Source organism: Panthera leo, chromosome D1, assembly GCF_018350215.1.
Source record: "Panthera leo isolate Ple1 chromosome D1, P.leo_Ple1_pat1.1, whole genome shotgun sequence".
NCBI classification, from domain to species: domain Eukaryota; kingdom Metazoa; phylum Chordata; class Mammalia; order Carnivora; family Felidae; genus Panthera; species Panthera leo.
Window position 1 is genome coordinate 78,903,160 of NC_056688.1, and position 21,692 is coordinate 78,924,851.

A 21,692-nucleotide genomic window follows, 5' to 3' on the forward strand; every position below is an offset into this window, starting at 1 on the left:
TCCTTAGAACATTCCATGACTCAGGTCCTAATGGTTAATCCTTCTACCAACATAGTCTTTCTGGACCCTGCTCCCGGGCTGGAGCAGCTAGTGTTCTCATGGATTGATACCTTAACCACCACCCTTTCCTAACCTTATGTGAAGCAAAAGATAAATGGTTGGAGATTTGGGTTGGTCCTAATCTTGATTAACTTTACTTTTGCTTTCTCTCCAGCCTCAGTATCTGTCATCTACCATGATCTATTGCTAGCAGCTGGAAGTGGCAGTCTACTACAGTCTGCCTTGCCTTGGGGCCACTTGCAGTTCCTCTAGTTTGAGAAAGCTTTCTTGTCTCCTCCTTCACCTGACTAAGTACATCCTTCATCCAGTTGAGACATTGCCTCCTCCCGGAAGTTTTTACTCACACTCTGGCACATCTGGATAATATTCCTGTGTGTTATTCTCGTACCATGGACTTTTTCCCTAATATGTAGAAGCAAAGTGTATATAAGACTTTGTGACCAGTTCCCCATAAATTTTATATATTTTTAAAAAAATTTTTTTTTCAAACGTTTATTTTTGAGACAGAGAGAGACAGAGCATGAACGGGGGAGGGTCAGAGAGAGAGAGGAAGACAGAATCGGAAACAGGCTCCAGGCTCTGAGTTGTCAGCACAGAGCCCCACGCGGGGCTTTAACTCACGAACTGCGCGATCATGACCCGAGCCGAAGTCAGATGCTTAACCGACCGAGCCACCCAGGCGCCCCAAATGTTATATTTTAAAATCATTCTTTTGGGGGCGCCTGGGTGGTGCAGTCAGTTAAGCATCTGACTCTTTATCTCAGCTCAGGTCATGATCTCACAGTTCACGAGCATCAGGCTGTGCATTGATGGCGTGGAGACGGCTTCAGATCCTCTCTTTCCCTCTCTCTCTGCACCTCGCCCCCACCTCTCTCTCTCTCTCTATCTCAAAATAAATAAATAAATTAGAAAAAATTATCCTCTTGAAGACCAGTTAAAAACTCAGAGATAAACTAATCTTGAGTGGCACAATGCCTAGACTTGAACTGGAACCTCCCTGTCTCCGGTGTATTAACTCCATGTGGCTCTTCCAGACACATCACATTTTGTTTCTTGTTTCTTATAAAAGTGTCCTTTCCTATTTAGTTCATAAAGGTATTGGACATTTGTATATGTGTCAATATCCTATTTGTTTTTCTCCATTGAAATCCAAGGGGGAAATAAGCACCCTTTTCAACCATTTCTAACGTAGTTTATCCTATCTTTGCAACAGTACTTTAACCAGCCTCAAGGGTTAACTTACTTCAAGTTAACACACTCCTTACTTGCTGACCTAAGCCTCTTGATTCATAGCAGACTGACCACTGGTCTTGAGTGAAGGTCAAAACTTTCCCAGGCCACAGAGGCCAGACAGCCGGTCTGAGCTGCCTCTGCTTTCTGATTAGCTAGGCAAATTTTTAGCAAAATGTTTTTCTTTTTTAGGCCACACAAATGATTTTTCTAACTTCCCCTTGTGTATCTGTAGACCTTGCTCTCCTTTGCAGAAAGAACAGGGTACTCCTGCACATCACAAAGCAGGAACCGAACGCCCTTGTACAACACCTCGAGCACCAGGATATCTGTACTTGGCACCACTGAGTCTGCACATCATCAAGAAATATTACCAACAACCCTTTACTGATCAGCTACCCTAAAAACCTTTAAAAAGCCCTGGGTCAGGCAGAAACCTCGGAGTTGGGTTTTGGACGAGAGTCTGCCTTCTCCCTAGGTGGCTGGCCTCTTAAATAAAGCTCATATACTTTCCCAATCAAAATTCCTCTCTTGAGTATTGGCTTTTTGAGCGAGGAGCCAAACTTGGGTTTTGGTAATATATTAAATTCTTGAAACACACATGGCACACTGGATTTAGCAATCAAAATAAAAATTTCCTTAAAGGTGAAAATTTCCTTTGTCAAAAGTTAAAATTCTGAGACTCTTAATCTTAAAATCATTATGCTTCTATATTTAAATTTTTCTGCATCAGTGGAATACTCTTCTTTAAACATGTAACTCTTTTAAGCATTTTGCAAAGTCCATTGCTCACACAGAAGAGTTACATAATAGAGTGGAATACGATCTACTCTTCACTTTAATAGAACACCATCTTCATAATTTGTCTCTTTAGCTTGTCTTAACCAACCTGAAAATCTATGGGGAAGAATTAGTAAATTAATAGCATAAGATGGCTTGTGCTAGTGTTGATTATCTGTTATTTATCCTGGTTTTTTCCCTAAAGAAACAGCATTTTGTGAACATAGTAAAAAGAACCTCACACTGGGGCACCTGGGTGGCTCAGTTGGTTAAGCGTCTGACTTCAGCTCAGGTCATGATCTCATGGTTCATGGGTTTGAGCCCCGCGTCGGGCTCTGTGCTGACAGCTCCGAGCCTGGAGCCTGCTTGGGATTCTGTGTCTCCCTCTCTCTCTGCCCCTCCCCTGCTCATGCTCTGTCTCTCCCTTTTCTCAAAAATAAATAAACATAATTTTTTTAAAAGAACCTCACACACATTAGGCAAGTAGGTGTGCAAGTTGGGGGACAATAGGGTTGATTCCAAGAGCTATATAGTCAAATGTCACATTTAGGCAAGTTATTTTAGTGTTGTTAATTCATTTTTCTCGTTAAGAAATATAAGAACAATGCATATATAAATATAAGTATAGGAAATATATAAATAGAAAAACATGGACATTTTATATAAAAATATAAAATATAATACCTATTCTTCTCAAACTATTCCATAAGATAGAAGAGGAAGGAAAACCTCCTAGTTTATTCTATGAGACCCACATTACTCATACCAACACCAGATAAAGACACTACAAGGAAAGAAAACTACATGCCAGTTCTCTGATGATCATAGATGTAAAAATCTTCATTCAACAAATATTAGCAAATTGAATCCAATAATACATTTAAAAAATCAGCCACCATGATCAAATGTCACTTAACCCAGACAAGCAAGTGTGGTTCAATATTCTCAAATAAATGTGATATATCACATTAGCAAGACAAAGGATAAAAATGATATGATCATCTAAAGACATGTATAAAAAGCATTTGACAAAGTACAACATCCTTTCATAAAAACTCTCAACAAAGTAGGTTTAGAGGGACCACATCTCAACATAATAAAGGTCATATATGAAAAACCTACCATGAACATTGTACTCAGAGGGGGAAAAATGAGAGCTTTTCCAAGGTCAGGAATAAGATGGAGATGTCCACTCTCACCAAAATATGGAAGTCTTAACCACAGCAATCAGACAAGAACAAAAAGTGAAAATCACCCAAATTGGTAAGGAAAAAAGTAAAATTTTCACTATTTGTACATGATGATATTATATAGAGAAAATCCTAAAGACAATACAGAAAAAAACCTACTAGAACTGATAAATGAACTCAGTAAAGTTGCAGGATACAACGGCATTTTGTTTTTAATTTTAGTTTCCACTTGTTCATTGCTGGTATATCAGAAAGTTATTTAATTTTGCATAATAACCTTATATCCTACAACCTTGTTATAATCATTCTTTAGTTTCAGGAATTTTTGTTGACTGCTTCAGATTTTATATAGAGATTATCATGTTATCTGCAAACAAAAGCAATTTTATTTCTTCTTTCCTAGTCAATATACATTTTTCCCCAATATCTCTCATTGTATTAGCTAGAACTTCCAGTATGATGCTGAAAAGAAGTGGCAAGAAGAACCATCCTTGCTTTCTGCCTGATCTTAGCAAGAAATCTTCTAGTTTTTCAGCATTAAGTATGATATTAAGTGTAAGCTTTTTGGAGATATTCTTTATCAAGTCAAAGATGTTCCTTCTATTCTTAGTTTACTGAAATTCAGTGGGGTTTTATATTCATCAATACATCAATGCTGCAATAAAATGATTGTCAAAATGATTGTCCTATACTATTTATACTTCATAAACATGCTCATATTCATTATCTGTTCTCATTTTAGCAATGTCATTTGAGATACATGAATAGAGAGTATCATTTCAAAATTAAACAAGAAGTAAACTGATAACCAGAGACAAATATATATTCATGGTTCACAAAGGTTGAGAGAGTTCAGTTATAAATTCTAAAACCCTTTGTACTATATTCTGTAAGCATTCTTCTTTTTTTAAAAAAAAAATTATGTTTATTCATGTTGGAAAGACAGAGAAAGACAGAGCACAAGCAGGGGAGGGGGGCAGAGAGAGGGGGACACAGAATCTGAAGCAGGCTCCAGGCTCTGAGCTGTCAGCACAGAGCCCGACGCCAGGCTCAAAACCACGAACATTAGATCGTGAACTGAGCCAAAGTTGGACGCTTAACCGACTAAGCCACCCAGGCACCCCTGTAAGTATTCTTCTTTACTTCTTCCCCTTCTTTCTCTCTTTCTTTCACTCACATTTTGCAGTAACTAAGTGAGTGCTGTTTAATTGTATTTGGTTCTGAGATTTAAAAAAAAAAGAATTGATGGTCTCTGCCTTCAAGGACTCATAGTCTTCCAATTTATACAGATACATAAAATAATAATAACAATATATGTTTATAAAACATCCAGTTAAAGATAGCATATTGAATATACTTTTATTTCTTCTCTACTCACAATAAATTACAATATTATTAAAAGGATAAAAATATGCAGACACCTATAACTGAAAAGAAAACAAGAAAAGATCGCTTAATACTCAAGATATAATTTTTGAGACAGGAAAGAAAACTTATTATTCTTATATCAGAGTAAAGGAATCCAGAGGATTCCTCTCTGGAATCCTCAGAATGCTTATAGAGAGAGATCTAGAAATGCTCACACCGAGGGATCCAGAAAATAGAGAAATGGTTGCTCAGCCAAACTCTTAACACTTACAGACTGATTATCATGCAGGGAAGAGAAAGATATGAAGTGGAAAAACAGGAAAAATAAACATTTTACATTTGGCATGGTTCTTTTTTACATAACCCTCCTCTTTTAAGAGAGTAAACTTGAATGCTATAGATACTACAGGTTAGCATCTGTACTATAGTTTAGTTATATTTTCACTATACTATAATGTAGTTATATATTACAGCTTAGTTAACTCTAAACTCTTTCTTGACTTCCTTCTTCTTTTCTACATCCTTTCTGAGGCCTGAAAAACTAGATATTCACCTTTCCAACAATGCATTCTGGCCAATATGACCAAAGTGGATGTCTGTAGAAAGTTTCTAAAGACATGTGATGCACAAAGCTACAGCCACATGTCAACACCATGAGGCAAAAGCAAAATAATAAGGACACGCCAGCTTTTGATATTCTTAAGCTAACAAACCAATGACAGCAACTGCCTACCTGTAGGTTTTGTTATATGATAAGAAACCAAACACCTCTATTTGTTTAAGTCACTGATAGTTGTGTTTTCTGTCTCTTGCAGGGAAAGCACAGATGATAAGTAATTACATGTTCATTGAATTAGTGAAGACTAAAAGGGAAAAATATATATAATTAATAGAGAAATAGGTTGAGGGATCAAGATACTGAGATGCTAGAATCCCAGAATGGAAGTAAACAGGACCACACTACTGGAAAAGGGAAGATGCTCTGAATGTGAGTATAGGCTCATAGAAGAGGATGACAAGTAAGGAGGGGCAGACTATTGAGAAATCTCTCACCTGAAACTTCAATTTTCTCCATGAGGTAGGATGTAAAATCATTTGCTGTGTGTGCATCCATGCATGTGTGTTTACACATACTTGGTTGCCAAGAGTTTTGAGGAGTCTAAGGAGTAATAAAGTTTGAAGTGAGAGTCTAAATAAAGGAGACAGAGAGTTGACTGGAATAATCCAGAGACATTAAACACAATATCGAAGACAAAGTAGTAGCTTGAAAATGTGACTTGATGGCATTGTTTGTCCACATCTTTTCTCCCCCTGAGTAGCCTTTTAAGAGATTTTTTTTCCTAATTGCCCTCCCCATAAAAGTTTTTTTTAACATTTATTTATTTATTTGAGAGAGAGAGAGAGAGAGAGAGAGAGAGAGAGCATGAGGGTGTGATCAGAGGTAGGGGCAGAGAGAAAGGAGAGAAAGAGTCCCAAACAGGCTCCCACGCTGTCAGTGCAGAGCTGGATATGGGGCTCCGTCCCATGAATGGTGAGATCATGACCTGAGCTGAACCAAAAGCCATTCACTTGGCCGACTGAGCCACCCTGGTGTCCCATCACCCCATAAAATTTAATACTATGATACACTTTTCATGCCCTGTATGCCTTTTGAAGAACAAAAAACAATTATATAAACTAATTTATTTTCATCTTCTCTGCAACCCAAGAACCAATTTTTTATTGGAGTGAATAATGATTCAGAGGTTGAGCTGTGCTGGGCAGATGAGAACAGATCTCACAAAAACAAAAACAAATACAAATAAAAATTGATGAGAGATAATTAAAGGACTGTATCTTTGCCGTTGTAGCAGTATGAGGTAGTGAAAAGAACATGACCTTGGAATCACTTAGAAAGACATGTTTCCTTATCCCAATTATATCATTTATTTCCTGTGTGAACTGGGATGTTTTGCCTTACCTCTATAATCCTCAGTTGTGATAACATACAAAGTCTCTAGCACATAGTTGCTAAAAAATAGATGGCGTTATTTATTTTTGATGCTGTTATCATTTTGCTATGTTGAGATAGTAATTGAAAAAATAAGGGAGTTAACAGAATTGAGACACAAATTGAAAAGTGAAGACATAAAAGGATAATGATGAGGTAAATTTCAAAACAAACAGTAAAATAATAATGATGGAACAAACAACTGGTTGTGTTATGAGCGAAATGTTGAAGTCTTAATATTTCATGTATCAAGCATTTTGGGTTAATGACAATGTCTAGACACATCATGGGTATAGTTTGCTGGAGTGGATCTGCAGAGTCTTGGAGAAGCAAATAAGAGATGTTAATGTTTGGTACAGATTGTCAACAGGAACACTGAAACACCTAAGGCCAGGGAAAAGGCTCAGTATAGATAACGGGATTAATCAGGAATTTCACAGATCATTCAATAATATGATAGAAGCTTATCAGGAAGATTAGCATGAGATTTTTAAAAAATCATTCTTATATGTGAAAGTGGAGGTATAGTGAATAGGAAGCAGTAATAATGGTCTGGAGAATACTGATGTCTCCCTCCACTTGATGGCATTGTGTTATGCAGGGAGAGAGAAACTCACTGGTTAGGAGCAAGTATTACAACTTGAAAGATCCTTCCTATTATGTTTTAACATCAAACAACTTATTAAGACCTTTTGAGTTTAAGGTTCTACAAAATTGCGGCAAAATATCAAAATTGGGAGATTATCATTTTAATAAAAGAGGCAATGTCCATGAAATGCCGAACAGAGGTCTGGACACTCATAATCCCTCAATAAATTGCAGCTATTTCCATTCCTATCTTCCCCTGGGAGGGGGAGAGTGGGGAGATGGAAATACATGTGGTCCTGGGGAGAGGGAGGTTCCAGTAACAATAGGGGTGGTACAAAAGAGACTATATTCCTTCAATTGTGTCTGCTGGAAAGAAATTTGGGAAGTATCATTGCTGCATCCTGCAGCAACTACCTACGGTTTGAAACACTAGCTTATAAGCAGGAGAAAAACAAATAAAATTACCTTTAAAGTGTGAAGCCTTAAAACAGATTCCCAAGTGGAATTTCACAGTAAATCACAATTGCATTTTTCCCCTTTAGACATTTCATCGATAGTTTATATTGTCTTGCCTCCTGGTAGATTTTCATTAATAAGAAGGCAAGTTTTAGCCAGCTATAGAATGAGGCAGGAGAGCAGCAATCAATGAAACTTACAGGTTTTGTAAATGTGAAACTGACACAGCCAGTTTCATAATTTCTAACCTGTTGCTCTTTACCCAATTATTTGAAAAGCAACAACTACCAGAAAAAAAATAAACTATTATTATAATAATAATGGTAGAAAATATCCTAATAGAGACAGAAAATGATGGCTTTTGTTAAATCTCAAAATTATTAAATGAATTAAAAGTTGTTCTAATATTGAGTATGGGCTTCAATGTGTCATGCTAACACACTGAAGCCTTGAATCAATATCCAATATCCATCTTTTGATATATGGCAAAAGACCATAGGAAGCACTGATTATGTTATTTCATGTGTCATATGAAATGTTGTTAGAAGACCTTAATTTTTACTTGTCTGCTAAGACAGGAATTTATTTTTGTATATGTGATATTGTGGTTTATAACAGGAAATACATATTTGTTCTTTGTTCCCATTCCTGGGACAGAGACCTTAGAACCCTTGAAATTTTCTAAATGGTAACAGTGAAAAATGTGTCTTGAATATTCATAACAAACCCCTTTCAACTACACCTGAGTCTATGTTAATGAGGTGCCTGGTGGAAAGCACCTAAGGATAGGGGTTTGTTGCCAAGGGAACCAACTATGTGTTTGAGATTTGGAACTTTTTTGTAATAAAGCAGTAATTTAGTAAGTAAACTGCTTGTCTGATTTTGTGAGCTGCTCTAGCAACTTAATCACACCCAAGGAGGGAGTCATTTAGAACCCCCAGTCCATAGACTGGCGGTTAGAATCACCCACCTACAAATGGTGTGTGTGGGTATGTGTGCGTGCATGTGTGGGTATGTGTGCGTGCATGTGTGCGTGTGCGTGTGTGTGTGTGTGTGTGTGTGTGTGTGCAGTCTTGTAAGATTGAGCCCTTAACATGTGAGATGTGATGATATCTCCAGGTAGGTAATGTCAGAATAAAGATGAACTGTAAAACACGCAGCTGGCGTCGGACAAGTGTTCGGTGGTATGGGGGAAAAATACATTGAAATTGGTTGTAAGAATCATAATATCCATACTTAAGATGCCTTATTTTCTATCATGTGATTATTAAAATGACACATTATACATACTACATCTTATAAATATGAGTTTTGTTTTACCTCAGAGCCAAATAATCACTTTTTAGAAGAAAATCAAATTTGTACTTATTAGTTTCTATGCAGTTGATCAATTTTACTATTACATGTTGACACTAAAATTTCCCAAAGCAATCTGGTCTCTGAGAAGCATAGAAGCACAGAGACTCATAGATTGAATTAAATAGTGGTTAGAGACTTTGGAGCATTTGTGTTGTTTAATAAACATTAAGGGAGAAAGATGATAAATCACCACTTTGTATATAAGAATGCCAAAGTAAGTCAACCATTTTAAAACACTCTTAATACAAGTTTTTAGCATACAGAAACTACAGACAAGTGCTTCAAAATTAAAGAAAAATGTAAATTTTTATTATCCGAGAATATTATTTTTAAAAATTACATTTAATGCCTTAGAGCAGACATTAACAAAGGCAAGCGGCTGTTATGCTTGAAAGATGTGACCATGATCAGTTGATTAGATATTGGAAGAAAGCGTCCATAAAAAGAAGAAAGTTTTAAGACATGCGATAGTACAAAAGAGAGCTTTTGTATAGCCAGAATTGGCAGAATCCATGAAGGCACTCACCAAGTATGAAAGGGCTCAAAGAGTTCTTTTTTCTTCTCTATTACTACACCTTTTTGCTGTGGTGAGGTAGAATACCTGGGCTTAAGAGCTGGAGATATTAATCTACTTTTTTTCTAATGCAATTATATCAGGATTTCTCAAAGTCAGCATTATCGGCATTTCGGGTCCAATACTTCTTTGTTATGAGAGGCAGCCCTGTGCACTGTAAGATGCTAAGAATCATTCTTGGCCTCTACCCATTTATGACCAGCCAAATGTCTTCAGACATTGCTAAATGTCTCTGGAGGGGTGGGGACAAAATGACTCTTGATTGAAACCACTGAATTTTATATTTGCTATAACTAATGTGATAATCTGCTATTTTTAAGATCAGCTTGTCAAATTCTACAAAGTAGCCTTTTTGAATTTTCATAGGGTTTGCATTGAGTGTATATATCAAATTGGAAGAATTGCTATTCAATAATGAGTCTCTCAATCTATGAACATGGTGTATCTCTCCATTTAGTTAAATCTTGTTTAACTTTTCTCAGCAAAGTTTTATTTACTTATATTTTTTAAATAATTTTTAATGTTTTTATTTTATTTTTGAAAGAGAGAGGGTGCAAGCAGGGTAGAGACAGAGAGGGAGGGAGACAGAGGATCTGAAGCAGGCACATAGAGCTTGATGTAGGGCTTGAACTTATGAACTAGGAGATAATAACCTGAGCTGAAGTCAGATGCTTAACTGACTGAGCCACCCAGGCATCCCAACTCAGCAATGTTTTAGATAAGAGTTTTATATGTCATTTACTAAATTTATTCTTTATATATTAATATATATTTATATTCTAATATTCATATACTTGCATATATTGATTTTTATATATTTATGAATTGCATTTTTTAATGTAAGAGTCTTGCCCTTCATTTGCTAAATTTATTCTCAAGTATTAGTTTTGATGCTATTGCAAATGAAATTAAATCCTTTTAATTTCATTTTTGGAATGCATTATTCTGGTAACAGCAATTTAATGATTTTTCTATATTAATCTCTTGTGCTACAAAATTGCTAAACTCATATATTAATATTTTTGTAAATTCCTTAGGACATTTTGGTGATAAGATCAGGTCTGCCTTAAATAATGACCATCTTACCACTTCCTTTCTGATCTTTCTGACTTGTTTTACTTACTGGCCTTATTTCACTAGGTAGAATATCCAGTACTAATGTTGAACAGAAGTTGTGAGAGAAGAAATTTTTATCTTGCCCCTGAACTTAGAAAACACTCAATCTTTCACTATTAAATACAATTTTGGCTGTAGGTGTTCAACAGATGCTCCTTTGGAGGTTGAAAAGGTTTCCTTTTATTCCTGTTATGTTTATAGCATTTGTCATAAACGGATATTGAGATTTTTAAATTATTTTCTGGGTCGACTGAGATTTTCATATAGTTTATATCTTACATTCCATGAATATAGTACATAGTATACATTGATATTTATATGTCAAACATACCTTGCATTACTGGGTGAACTCACTTGGTCATAGCATGTTAATTTTTTTATGTGTTGCTGGATTTAATTTGCTGATGTTTCATTAAGAATTTTTTATCAGGGTGCCTGAGTGGCTCAGTCGGTTGAGCGTCTGACTTCAGCTCAGGTCATAATCTCACAGCTTGTGAGTTCAAGCCCCACGTGGGGCTCTGTGCTGACAGCTTGGAGACAGCTTGGAGACTGGAGCCTGCTTCGTATTCTGTATCTACCTCTCTCTCTGCCGAGCCTCCCCCGCTCATGCTCTGTCTCTCTCTCTCTCTCTCTCTCTCTCTCTCAAAAATAAATAAACACTAAAAAAAAAGAATTTTTTATCTGTGTTCATGAAATATATAGGTCATGTTTTGTGAAATTCTGTCTTTTCTCTTAATATAAATTAAGAGATAGTTCTTCCTGCATTTTCTGATACATTTTGTATAGTGTTGGTAATACTGCATTCTTAAATATTGGTTAGAATTTACCAGAGACACAATTTGGATTGGAACTCTTCTTTGTGGGAAAATTTGTAATTACAAATTTATTTTTTTAAAAACTTTATATGTATTATTCAACTTTTCTATTTCTTCTTGAGATAGCTGTTAGGTTTTGCTAGGAATTTATCCATTATATCTAAGTAGTCATTTGTTATATATAGGTTGTTCATAATATTCCCTTATAAGCTTTTTAATTTGGGTAAGAATTTTAGTAGGCCCCTCTCCTCCTTGCTTAATTTGTTGACTTGTATATTCTCTCTTTTTACTTTGCTTAGTCTAGCTGAAAGTTTACCAGTGTAATTTATGTATTCAAAAACTGGGTTTTAATTTCATTGATTTTGTATATTACTTCTGTTTTCTGTAATATTGATTTCAGCCCTCATATTCATTATTTTCCTACTTGCTTTAGGTATTACTAGCTCTTTTTCTTTCTTTCTGAAACTTTAGCTTAAATTATTGATATTAGATATTTCTCATTTTTTTAATATAGGTATTTATAGCAATGAATTTATCTTCATCTTTTACTTGATGTCTGATCAGAAACAAATTATTTAATACTTATATGTTAGCTATCATTTTTGTATGTGCTATAAAAGTTACTTGAATTTACTTGATGTATGATCAGAAACAAATTATTTAATACTTATATGTTAGTTATCATTTTTGTATGTGCTATAAAAGTTACTTGAATTATTAAAGAGCTAAAAATGTTATCTGACATTTGAAGAGTGTCCTGTGTGTGTTAGTTTCTAGTATTACTGTTATTTGGAGGGATCTGACAGGTAAGTTTGGGTAATATAATAAAAACAAATTGGTTGACATGATAGAAAAGTTTCAAAACTAGTCAAAGTTAATTGTTGACACACTAAAAGTACTATAGATTCAAATCTTGAGAAGACAATCTTCTCAACTCATCAATCAAATAAAAGGGATAGACTCCAGCCAGAACTTCTTTCTTACATTATCGAAATGATGTTCTTAAATTTAATGAGCATCGATAGCAGGAGACTTATTTCAATAATACATAGGAATTTCTAGAGGTCCTCAGCAGGAACCTGGAATAGATTACTGTAAACAAACTCAGTAAATGAAAATTTTTATTCTTTACAGATAGATGATTGATTTTGAAAACCAGCTAATTATTTCAGTTGCTCAATAAGGTAGGTAATGAGGGTCAGCAATGCTATTTATGGTTTTAAATGAAATGAGATAGAAACAAAAACAATTATTCGTTTTTCTTTTTACATGACTGAATGAATATACCTTGTAAAATGGAGTTTAAAAAAAATGTCTAGGAGATGTGTCAAGTCTTGGGAGGTAACTATTCAATTTTATCTGGGTTTGATGATTTGTTTAAACCAAAATCAAGCAAACCAACTAAAAAATCTTAACACTGCAATGAAACTGCTAAGTGTGAACACCATAGGTTTATGGGCTAATCCTTTAGAAATACACATTATACTGTTTGAGTTCTGTCTGATTGAAATCCTATTTGAATTCCATTCACAATCAATTATTATCGAGCTATTTTGTCTAGGCATCCTAAAGGTAACTAAATTCACACTGGGTTTATTGAAGTCTGAACTAAAAACAAACAAAAAAACAAAAAAGGAGTCCAGCCTGTAGAGATTGATGGTTGTTTCTGGATCCAGGGCAATCGCAACAGTGGTAGCTACTTGGAGCTTCTGTTCAGGATTTGCCACACGTGGCTAAGAAGTAACTGCTTCCTATTTTCTCTTTCCTGATCAATCCCCTTCATCTACTAGTCTACATGCATGTTCTCTATGTGAGTTGTTATGGTTCATAGTTTCTGCCACTTATCTTTGGTTTTCTCCCTGCTCTTTCTTCATGATGCTTCTTCTGCTTCCATTCTTACTTACTGCTAAGTGCCATGATTTCTTTGATGTTTCTTAGTAAAAATATTCAAGAAAATAGCATCTGATTGGATAAGTCATGTTTGTATGCCAAGTTTATAATAAATAGATCTTTGGTTATCCTAAGGTTTGACTAGTATTGAGTTCTGTGTCCTCAATTTATTTATTCTTCTAAGGCTAGATGTGGGAGTGAGATGCGATCCTGACTCTTGGGAAGCTTTCCAGCCATGGAGATGGTGAGTGGTTCAGGCACTCTGACTGTATCTACTACATTAAGTAGACTTGATACTATTTACCCAGCTGAATGCAATGAACCTTAGAAATTTTGTATGTGAAACATCCTTAGCCTAGTGGGTCTATTGATCTCTCCAAGTGTTATCTATTGCCCCAAAGAACAGTGACTAAAACATTAGCTTATAGATGTTTTTGATATCTTCCCCCATCTCATGTCCAGCTTCAGCACATGGTCAGCTTGACTTGGTTGAAATAAACACAAACCTCTTGAGCCAGTTTTCAAGGCAGCCCCCAGACAGGCCAGATAATTGGCAGAATAATTGCAAATCTTGACAAATGAGGTTGGTTCTGGTAGTGGGAATGAGGGTTGTTACTTTCATGGCTACCGACGAGCTGGTGAACGAAAGAGGGTATAGGGGTAAGTTAAAATAATACAAAATTTGTTGTTCTTAAAGAAAAATCAGATTTTTTTTTGTAAGCGCTCCTTGGGTTGCTGTAAAATTGGTTAATCCAGAGTTCCAAAAAGGTTGATTCTGATAGTTAATACAAGTTCTTTGTTGCTTTTGTGGAGGAGAAGAATTTCTCACTCCTCTATCTTCACTGACATTACCTAAATATTAGAACAGTAATGACGAAACCATAAAATGACTGAATACAAATCTAATACCATTTTGATGTTTCTATTGTTGACTATTATGCAGACACTAACATGGTTTACCCAGTCCCCATTCTCTCCCATCTTCCCTGTGAGCAAAAGGTTTTTGTTGGAGGTAGCAATTTGCCCAGCTAAAAACTTGCTCTCTTTTACAGCTGGACCTAACAGCTTGACTCAGATCTAGACAATAAGACATGAGCAAGTCTTTTATAGAGATGTGGGAAATCATCTCCTTTTCTGAAAAGGAGCAGAATTAGCTGTCTCCCACATATAGCACATGTCCTCACTTTTTCCTGTATTGAATATGGATATGGTGGTTCCGGCGGAAACAGTGATGTTACAAGCATGAGACTAAATACAGGGGACCAAGGTTAAAAGCCAAAAATAGCAAAACTTTACAATAGAAAATCTTGAGTCTCTGATAGTATTACTGAGGAACTAAATCACTGATGCTAGTGGTAACACACCTCTTTGCTTCATACTGCATGAGGAAATGGTACCCTTATATTTAAAGACACTGGTGGTCAGGCTTTTTGTCACTTACAAATAAATACTTTTGTAATTGCTATGACCTATTTACTACTTATTTGAAAATCAAATATAAACCCATCAGTTTAATTTTCTCTTATTTTGTCTTTGGTGTCCTTGTGTTCTTGCACAACACTTGCCCTGAATCCAGTTACTCTGAGCTTAATGGAGATAAATAGAAAGGTGTCTGTATTCATTGAGCTCCTATTATGTGCCTAAGATCTAAAGCCAGCTTTCATCCATTTATCCAATAAATTTTATGAGTACAGTGTTATTGTTGTTCACGGTTTGTAGATAGAATCTGAGGTTCAAAATTATGAGGTAGTTAGTCCCAGGTTATACACCCAATGAGTGTAAAATGTAGTTTTGAACTCAGATTTGTCTTGCTCCTACTTGTATTAATCACTGTGCCATATTGCTTCTAGAATTAATGATCCATTTTATTATACATGGTGAAAGGGACCAAAATGTAACTTAATGTGCAAGCCCTGATTTGCTCAGGATGGGTGGGGAGAAAGAAAGTAGGAAAGAACATTTCTAACACAACATATATGTTAATTGCGTAGTCAAGTTCATTGTTTATGTATACTTCTGTAATTTTTCATGTAATAGTTTCTTTATACTCTCTCAGGACATAGCTATAAGTAAAGTGTCAAAAGTATCCCTAATGGAATTGGAAATGGCCAAGTAACGCATGTTTTAATTTTTTGGAAGACTACTTTAAGGAAAATACTAGCAAGGGGTTAGGGGGCCAATTACTGGGCACTTGGCTAATTAGCTTTGTTGAAAACCGTGTGTTTGTTTGCCCTGAATACTGATATTTGTGGAAACATTTGAACATAGCTACTGCAGCATTCAAATGTTCTTGAATGAGAGCTCTCGGTGCCCATACCTTCCTCTCCCCCAGGGCTTTGGCCTAATTTCAGGATTTTGTGACTAGAATCCAAGGCCAATCTGCATTTCAAAGAAATGTGCCAGTTCCACTCTTACAATTATGCAAATGACAATTTGATAATAAGAGGCCTTAAAAAAATGAGTTAATTGGCTTTCAATATATTCAGGAGAACTATCTCATATTTTTCATCTTTAATGAAAAGAGGAAATTCTTGGAAACCTCACAGCACTATTGTCTGTGCTTCTCATCATCTCTCCCCCGCCCCCACACACTCCTCTTTCTTTGAAAACATGTTTTCTTCTTTCATTATGAAATTGGCAATAGGCAGGCAAATAGTGAGCTGAGTATACACATCATTATTGTACACAATGCCAGCAGGCTTCAGAATAGTTTGTATTATACTCAAAGTGCAGTGAAACAGGAAAACACTTTTATAAGCAGAGTTACACCAATAGAACACTTAAAGAAGGGAGAGAGAGAAATAATTCGAATTCAGGGCATGAAAACAAACTTTTCTTGAATATTCGTCACCCCCTAAATCTTCAGCCCAATAGGAATAGATATATGCTGAATTTTGTCTGTTTTTTTGAGAACTGTTTTTGTTTAGAAATTTTTTGACGACATCTATAGTTTTTATTCCTGGGGTTAATCATACTCTTTAGTTCTGGTAAGAATGAATCAAATAATACAGGTTGTTTCTCATGTGTCATCACATTTGTCTCCAATTCCGTGATGTCAAGAAACTGTATTTATAAATGATTGAATGTGAATATGTTTTTAGAATATGTTTAAATATTCCCTACATGTTATTCAACCAGAAAATGTTAAATAGGTCCCATTGACCTCAATGCTGCTTCTCTTTCAACTAGGGCAATACAGAATGTCCTAAAATGTATGAATATTGCAAATGCATTTTTTATGAACAGTAAGAAACAAGATAACCTACTAGAAATTGGATTATTTGTTCCTTGGTCAGATAAACATGTCAAGTTTGTTTGATCAGATATTCAAGAGGAAGACCTGTTTTCTATTACTTTTCACAAAGCAACAACAGCAGATTAAAACTAAATAAACAAAACTAAACTGAAAATCAATTACTATTAGCATTAAATTGTTTGGTGCTAACCAAAGATAGAGTAGGTATTAAAGACCCAGAGAAAATTAAAACTGGCCTGAGAGTTGTATAGGATTTAATCAGATAAAGTAGAAGAGGGAAGCCATTGTACCATAAAAGGGGATTCTTTATACTCAAGAGAGTAACTCCTAATTTTTTTTGACAGTGGAAATTTAGCACTTTACCTTGAATACTTACTGTTTGTGTGTATACTTAGCAGTGTGTGGAGAAATGTATGTGGCATTCAATTGATTTGGGTTTTACCTGCAGAGAAATGACTTGATGGTTGATAGTATAAATTCAAAGTCACAAATAAGTGTGCAAGTGGACAAAAACACAGGCTTGGACTTGAAGTGAGATGTGATGAGATTCAACTCTCAGGTTACCAAGGTTGGTTTCTCACTATGAGCAGATTGCTGGGTTTCTCAGCCCCTGTTTCTGTCATCTATAAAACAATAGTAAAGGTGTCCATAAAATACTATTGACACACACAAAAAATAAATATTCGAGATAAAGTGCTAAAGTTCTTTTGTACAGTCAATATATTAATATATAATTTGATACTTGTGCATGTTCAATAAGTGTCTGTTGTGGTTTTTTTTCCATTTAAATGAGACTTTTCGAAAGAACAACTCAAAATACATTTTGGGGGGTATTGAGCAATCTGCTCAGTAATGATTTGAGAAATTAAGAAAAATATTCAAGGATTAATAGCTTTTAGGGCACAAATGATATAGGGAATTCTAAGCTTGCTTCCTGGTGTTTATTGTTTCATGATAGCACCATCCAAGTGGTACTCTAAATGAAAAAGAATTATTATGACATGTATGTGTTGACATAACCCAGCCAAGAATTCCACCTGCTTTGCTTTCTGCCTTCCAGTGCTTGTTGATTTGGCTGTCTTGAAACCTAGTGTGCACGATAATGTTGCATCTCCAACCCTCCTTGAGCGTCAGGTTTACAAATAAACATGTTAGTATTGTAGCTATTTATTCTAGCTTTTTCCGTATGGTTTGGTTAGTTGTGCATAAGAAGGTTGCAAGTGAGGGAGGGTGGTACACTCTTCCTGATGCAGTGTGAACAGGATAGTGGCTGATGAGGCACTTACCTTTCATTGCACAAGTGTATACTGCATCTGAGTTAGATCTACTGAAGCTTCCAGGAAAACAGACTGTGAGGGACTCCCATCATGCTGTTCTCACAGCCCTCATCTGGAATTTTCCACACTGTAGTGTGAAAGCATGCCCAGCTGCCAGCAAGTGACCAGACAGAAACACAAGGCAGAGTCAAGGAACATCTTCTACTCTAGCAACACAGTGGGACTGCTGGACGAAGGTCTGATTTCTTTGGTAAAATTCTGGGGGAGCTGCAGATACACTGTAGCACATTCAAGAGAAAATAGCTAGGGTTAGATTTATATCATCCAAGAAATCAGTGCAGGAATTTGGGAATAAGAATATTTAATCTAATCTACAACACTAATTCTTAGTTCAGGACCATAAGTATGAAAATTGCCTGCATATTTGTAAGCAGTATTAAATCAAAGAGAAATTAGAATTTGTTCTGTGTGGCCTCAGATTATAGGTAAATGTAATATTACTGGTTGAGAGGGAAGGCAATTCCAGTTTGAATCAAGAGAGAGCATTCTAATGTTTAGCATCATCCCAAATTAAATTGTGTAGCTATAAGAGACAGCATTCTCCTTCACTGGAGATGATAAAGATGATATAGGGGACATTTAGTCTTAGATGATATCATGATATCATCTTATAAAGATGATATAGAGGATATTTGGTCTTAGATGAGTATCCTCTTTTAAATAGAGTTATTAATTAACCAATGGATGATGAAGGTAGGACAATGCACGTACTCCACATGTTTCCACTTGCCTTGTAATAAATCCTCAGGATTAAGGATCATTTGACCCAACTTGTTATTGATTAGTCCATACATATTCTTAGTCCAATGAGATGTTGCATAGGCTCTGTGTGTTTGCCATAAGATACAAAGAGGATTTCAGATGAGAGCAAAATCTGCCCTGACGTCACCGATGTAGGTCAGTGAGAATATTAACACCACTCTCCTACTACTCACGTGAGACACACACTGCTGTGTTGTTTGGTTATCAGTCCTAGTAATAATGATGACTTATTATTGCAGAGAATATATATATGTGTTCCTCACTTTGAACCAACAAAAACATCTTGAGTGCATTCCCAAAAACAATTCTGAATCCATCCTTTCCTTCTTCTCACAATTTAGATTTCCATCCCTTAAACTAACTCTAATTTTATAATAGAGTTCTCTGGCTGCCTTCCTTACCTTCCATTGTGCCCAACTTGTTAGACTTTTCCCTGGGCAACCTTAAGGAGCTATCTAAATTCAAATATAATCCTTCAAAAAAACCTTCAACGGTTCCATATTTTCCGTAAAAGTAATTTTTAAACTTTTTATCTGAGGATTCATTTATTTTACATAAAGTTATTTGTGAAAGTCCACTATTTAACTAAATAATGATGTATTTCTGTGTCATTAAATATTTGTATATCATTATATGTTAACATTTGTTTATTATTTAACTAGTTACTAATTTATTTTTAAATCATTTTGATTTATATGTTTAAAAACTAGTTATTCTAGATAACAGTTGCCTGTTATCTATATTGATTTATTTCTCCCTTTAATTTAAATAAATACTATCTAAAAAACCTTGGTTGCCAGCCATTGTGAATCATATCCTCATTATAAGATGGGATATTGAAATGTGTTGTAATCATAAATCATTATGAATATAATACCCACACAATTTCTAAATCTGTGATGCTCAGATTGCTTGAGCCAGAAGTTGGAAAAAAAATAAAATGTCATTTTATTTTCAAAATTGAGGTATGAAATACTCATTTTCTTGAATCAATAAATTTTTCATTTAGAGGGAGTTCAATAGATTCTCAGCAATATATTCTTATTTTATATGTTGGATGTATCCAAGTATATCATATCATATAACACTTTTACATCTCCAAGAATATAATTTAGAAATTTTTAATCCTGTATTACTTATCCTTTAAGTTAATTCACTCAAAATTGTAAAAGTCAAATTGTTCAATATGCCCAAACTTTGTTTGAATTTTCTCATGGAATTCTGCATCATTCATCAAGGTAGTATCTGTGCAACACTAAATCATCAAATCAAGCTTATTTAGCTTGTTAAAAATAGCGAAGTATGTAATTTGATATAATCATATTGTATTAGATTAAGTATTTCAATCATGGATTTTCTTTGTCATGAAAAAACGGTGATTTCTTGTCACATTAGAAAAATTTGTACCAGCACCTTCCGTCAGCACAGCCAATGAACTTCAGTATAACAACACACATTTGGCAAACCACTTCCTGTTTCATTAAAAATATATTTGGAGTGTCAGTAATTGAAACGTGATAAATTCACATTTATATGTCATTATTTAACATGGTTTTTTTGTTGTTGTTGTTAATCCTGCCATCACCTAAATCACCAATCCTTGTCTTTCTAACATTGCATGATCGTTGGAGCACATTTCAAAGCAGATTTACCAGGAGCCGGTACCCCTTTAATTTTCTGCCATTATTTGCACACCTTTAATACATTGGTCCTGTATTTTTTTATTACTTAGTTTCTAGTGTATTAAAATTTATGTAAATACACGTGCATATTTTCTCTTGTTGTATAACTCTATCCAATGAAGAGATACAAAATATGTAAACTCTCATGCAAATAAACCAAAAACATTTCGCAAAAATGAAATTCCCCAAACTATCTCATCAAATACATTAGATACACAAGTCATTTCACTTAGTTCTCTTTAAAAAGACACACACTTTTTATTTTTTGACCTGCCTCATTTTTCTTCATGGAAGCTGTAATTATGCTGCACGGTTGTCTACTTATATATTGTCTATTTCTCACTCTAGTGTGTAAGATTTTGTGTATTGCATTTTCTGCTGCATAGTTTCAATCTAGAAAAGAAAGCACTGTCCTCATAATAGGTGCTCAATAAGTGTATTTTTGAAAAAAAATTAATGAATATATATTCCTGCTTTCTTCTTTTAACTAAGTAATACTCATTGGACTTTAATAGTGGCTTCCTTATCTATTACACTTGTGAGTAATGTCAACACCATAAAGGCTAGTCAACATTTTTTCCTGAAGATGTATTTCTCTTCATTACATATGTGCATTTATATTATAAGATTAAATTTTCTTCGGATCATTATTCTTATAACACAGAGTAATTGAATTTAGGCTGAAAGCAACACGAATTATTTTATGCTCATTATGTATTGTTTCAGTCTAATGTAATTTGGCAAGGATCATATGATTTCTTTGCAAAATCACTGTAAAAGTTCACCTTGTAGATTTAGACAATATATATTGGAACAATAATTAAATCTACATAAAGTAATTGTCTTAATCCTTTCATATATATATATTTGTGATGTTTTGTGATCACAACTAATATCAGGATGAAAATTTAAAAATGAATATCCAGTTCTGACTGCTTCTTATGTTAAGCAAATGCCTTAATTCCCCACGTTGATTTAGGGGTATTGTGCAAATTCCAACAATATCCTCTCATGGAAGTGGAATACATAACTCCTCTTTCACGGAGAACGTTTGATAAGACATTTACCAAAATCTCATAGAAGCAAACAGACTGGCAAATAAACTAGAATCATTCTCTCCAACAAAATATTCACAGAGTTCCTTCCTGTTGAGTTCTCCCTCTGTCCGGTTACATCAGGTATAAAAATAAAGGACACTTAAATTGTGGTTCAATAAGGAATGCAAGCAAACTTGAGCCT

The 21,692-nt window shown here is 35.0% G+C and overlaps 1 long non-coding RNA gene across 1 annotated transcript in view; it reads right to left on the bottom strand.

Moving 5' to 3' along the window:
* Positions 1-13,811: 13,811 nt before the first annotated feature.
* The window catches only part of LOC122200656, a 71,058-nt gene continuing 63,177 nt past the window's right edge, over positions 13,812-21,692 (bottom strand). The window contains exons 4-5 of the long non-coding RNA XR_006193884.1: positions 17,959-18,227; positions 13,812-14,051 (exon numbers count right to left, since the gene is read on the bottom strand). This is a non-coding gene — a long non-coding RNA (uncharacterized LOC122200656). The remainder of the gene's footprint in view (positions 14,052-17,958; positions 18,228-21,692) is intronic.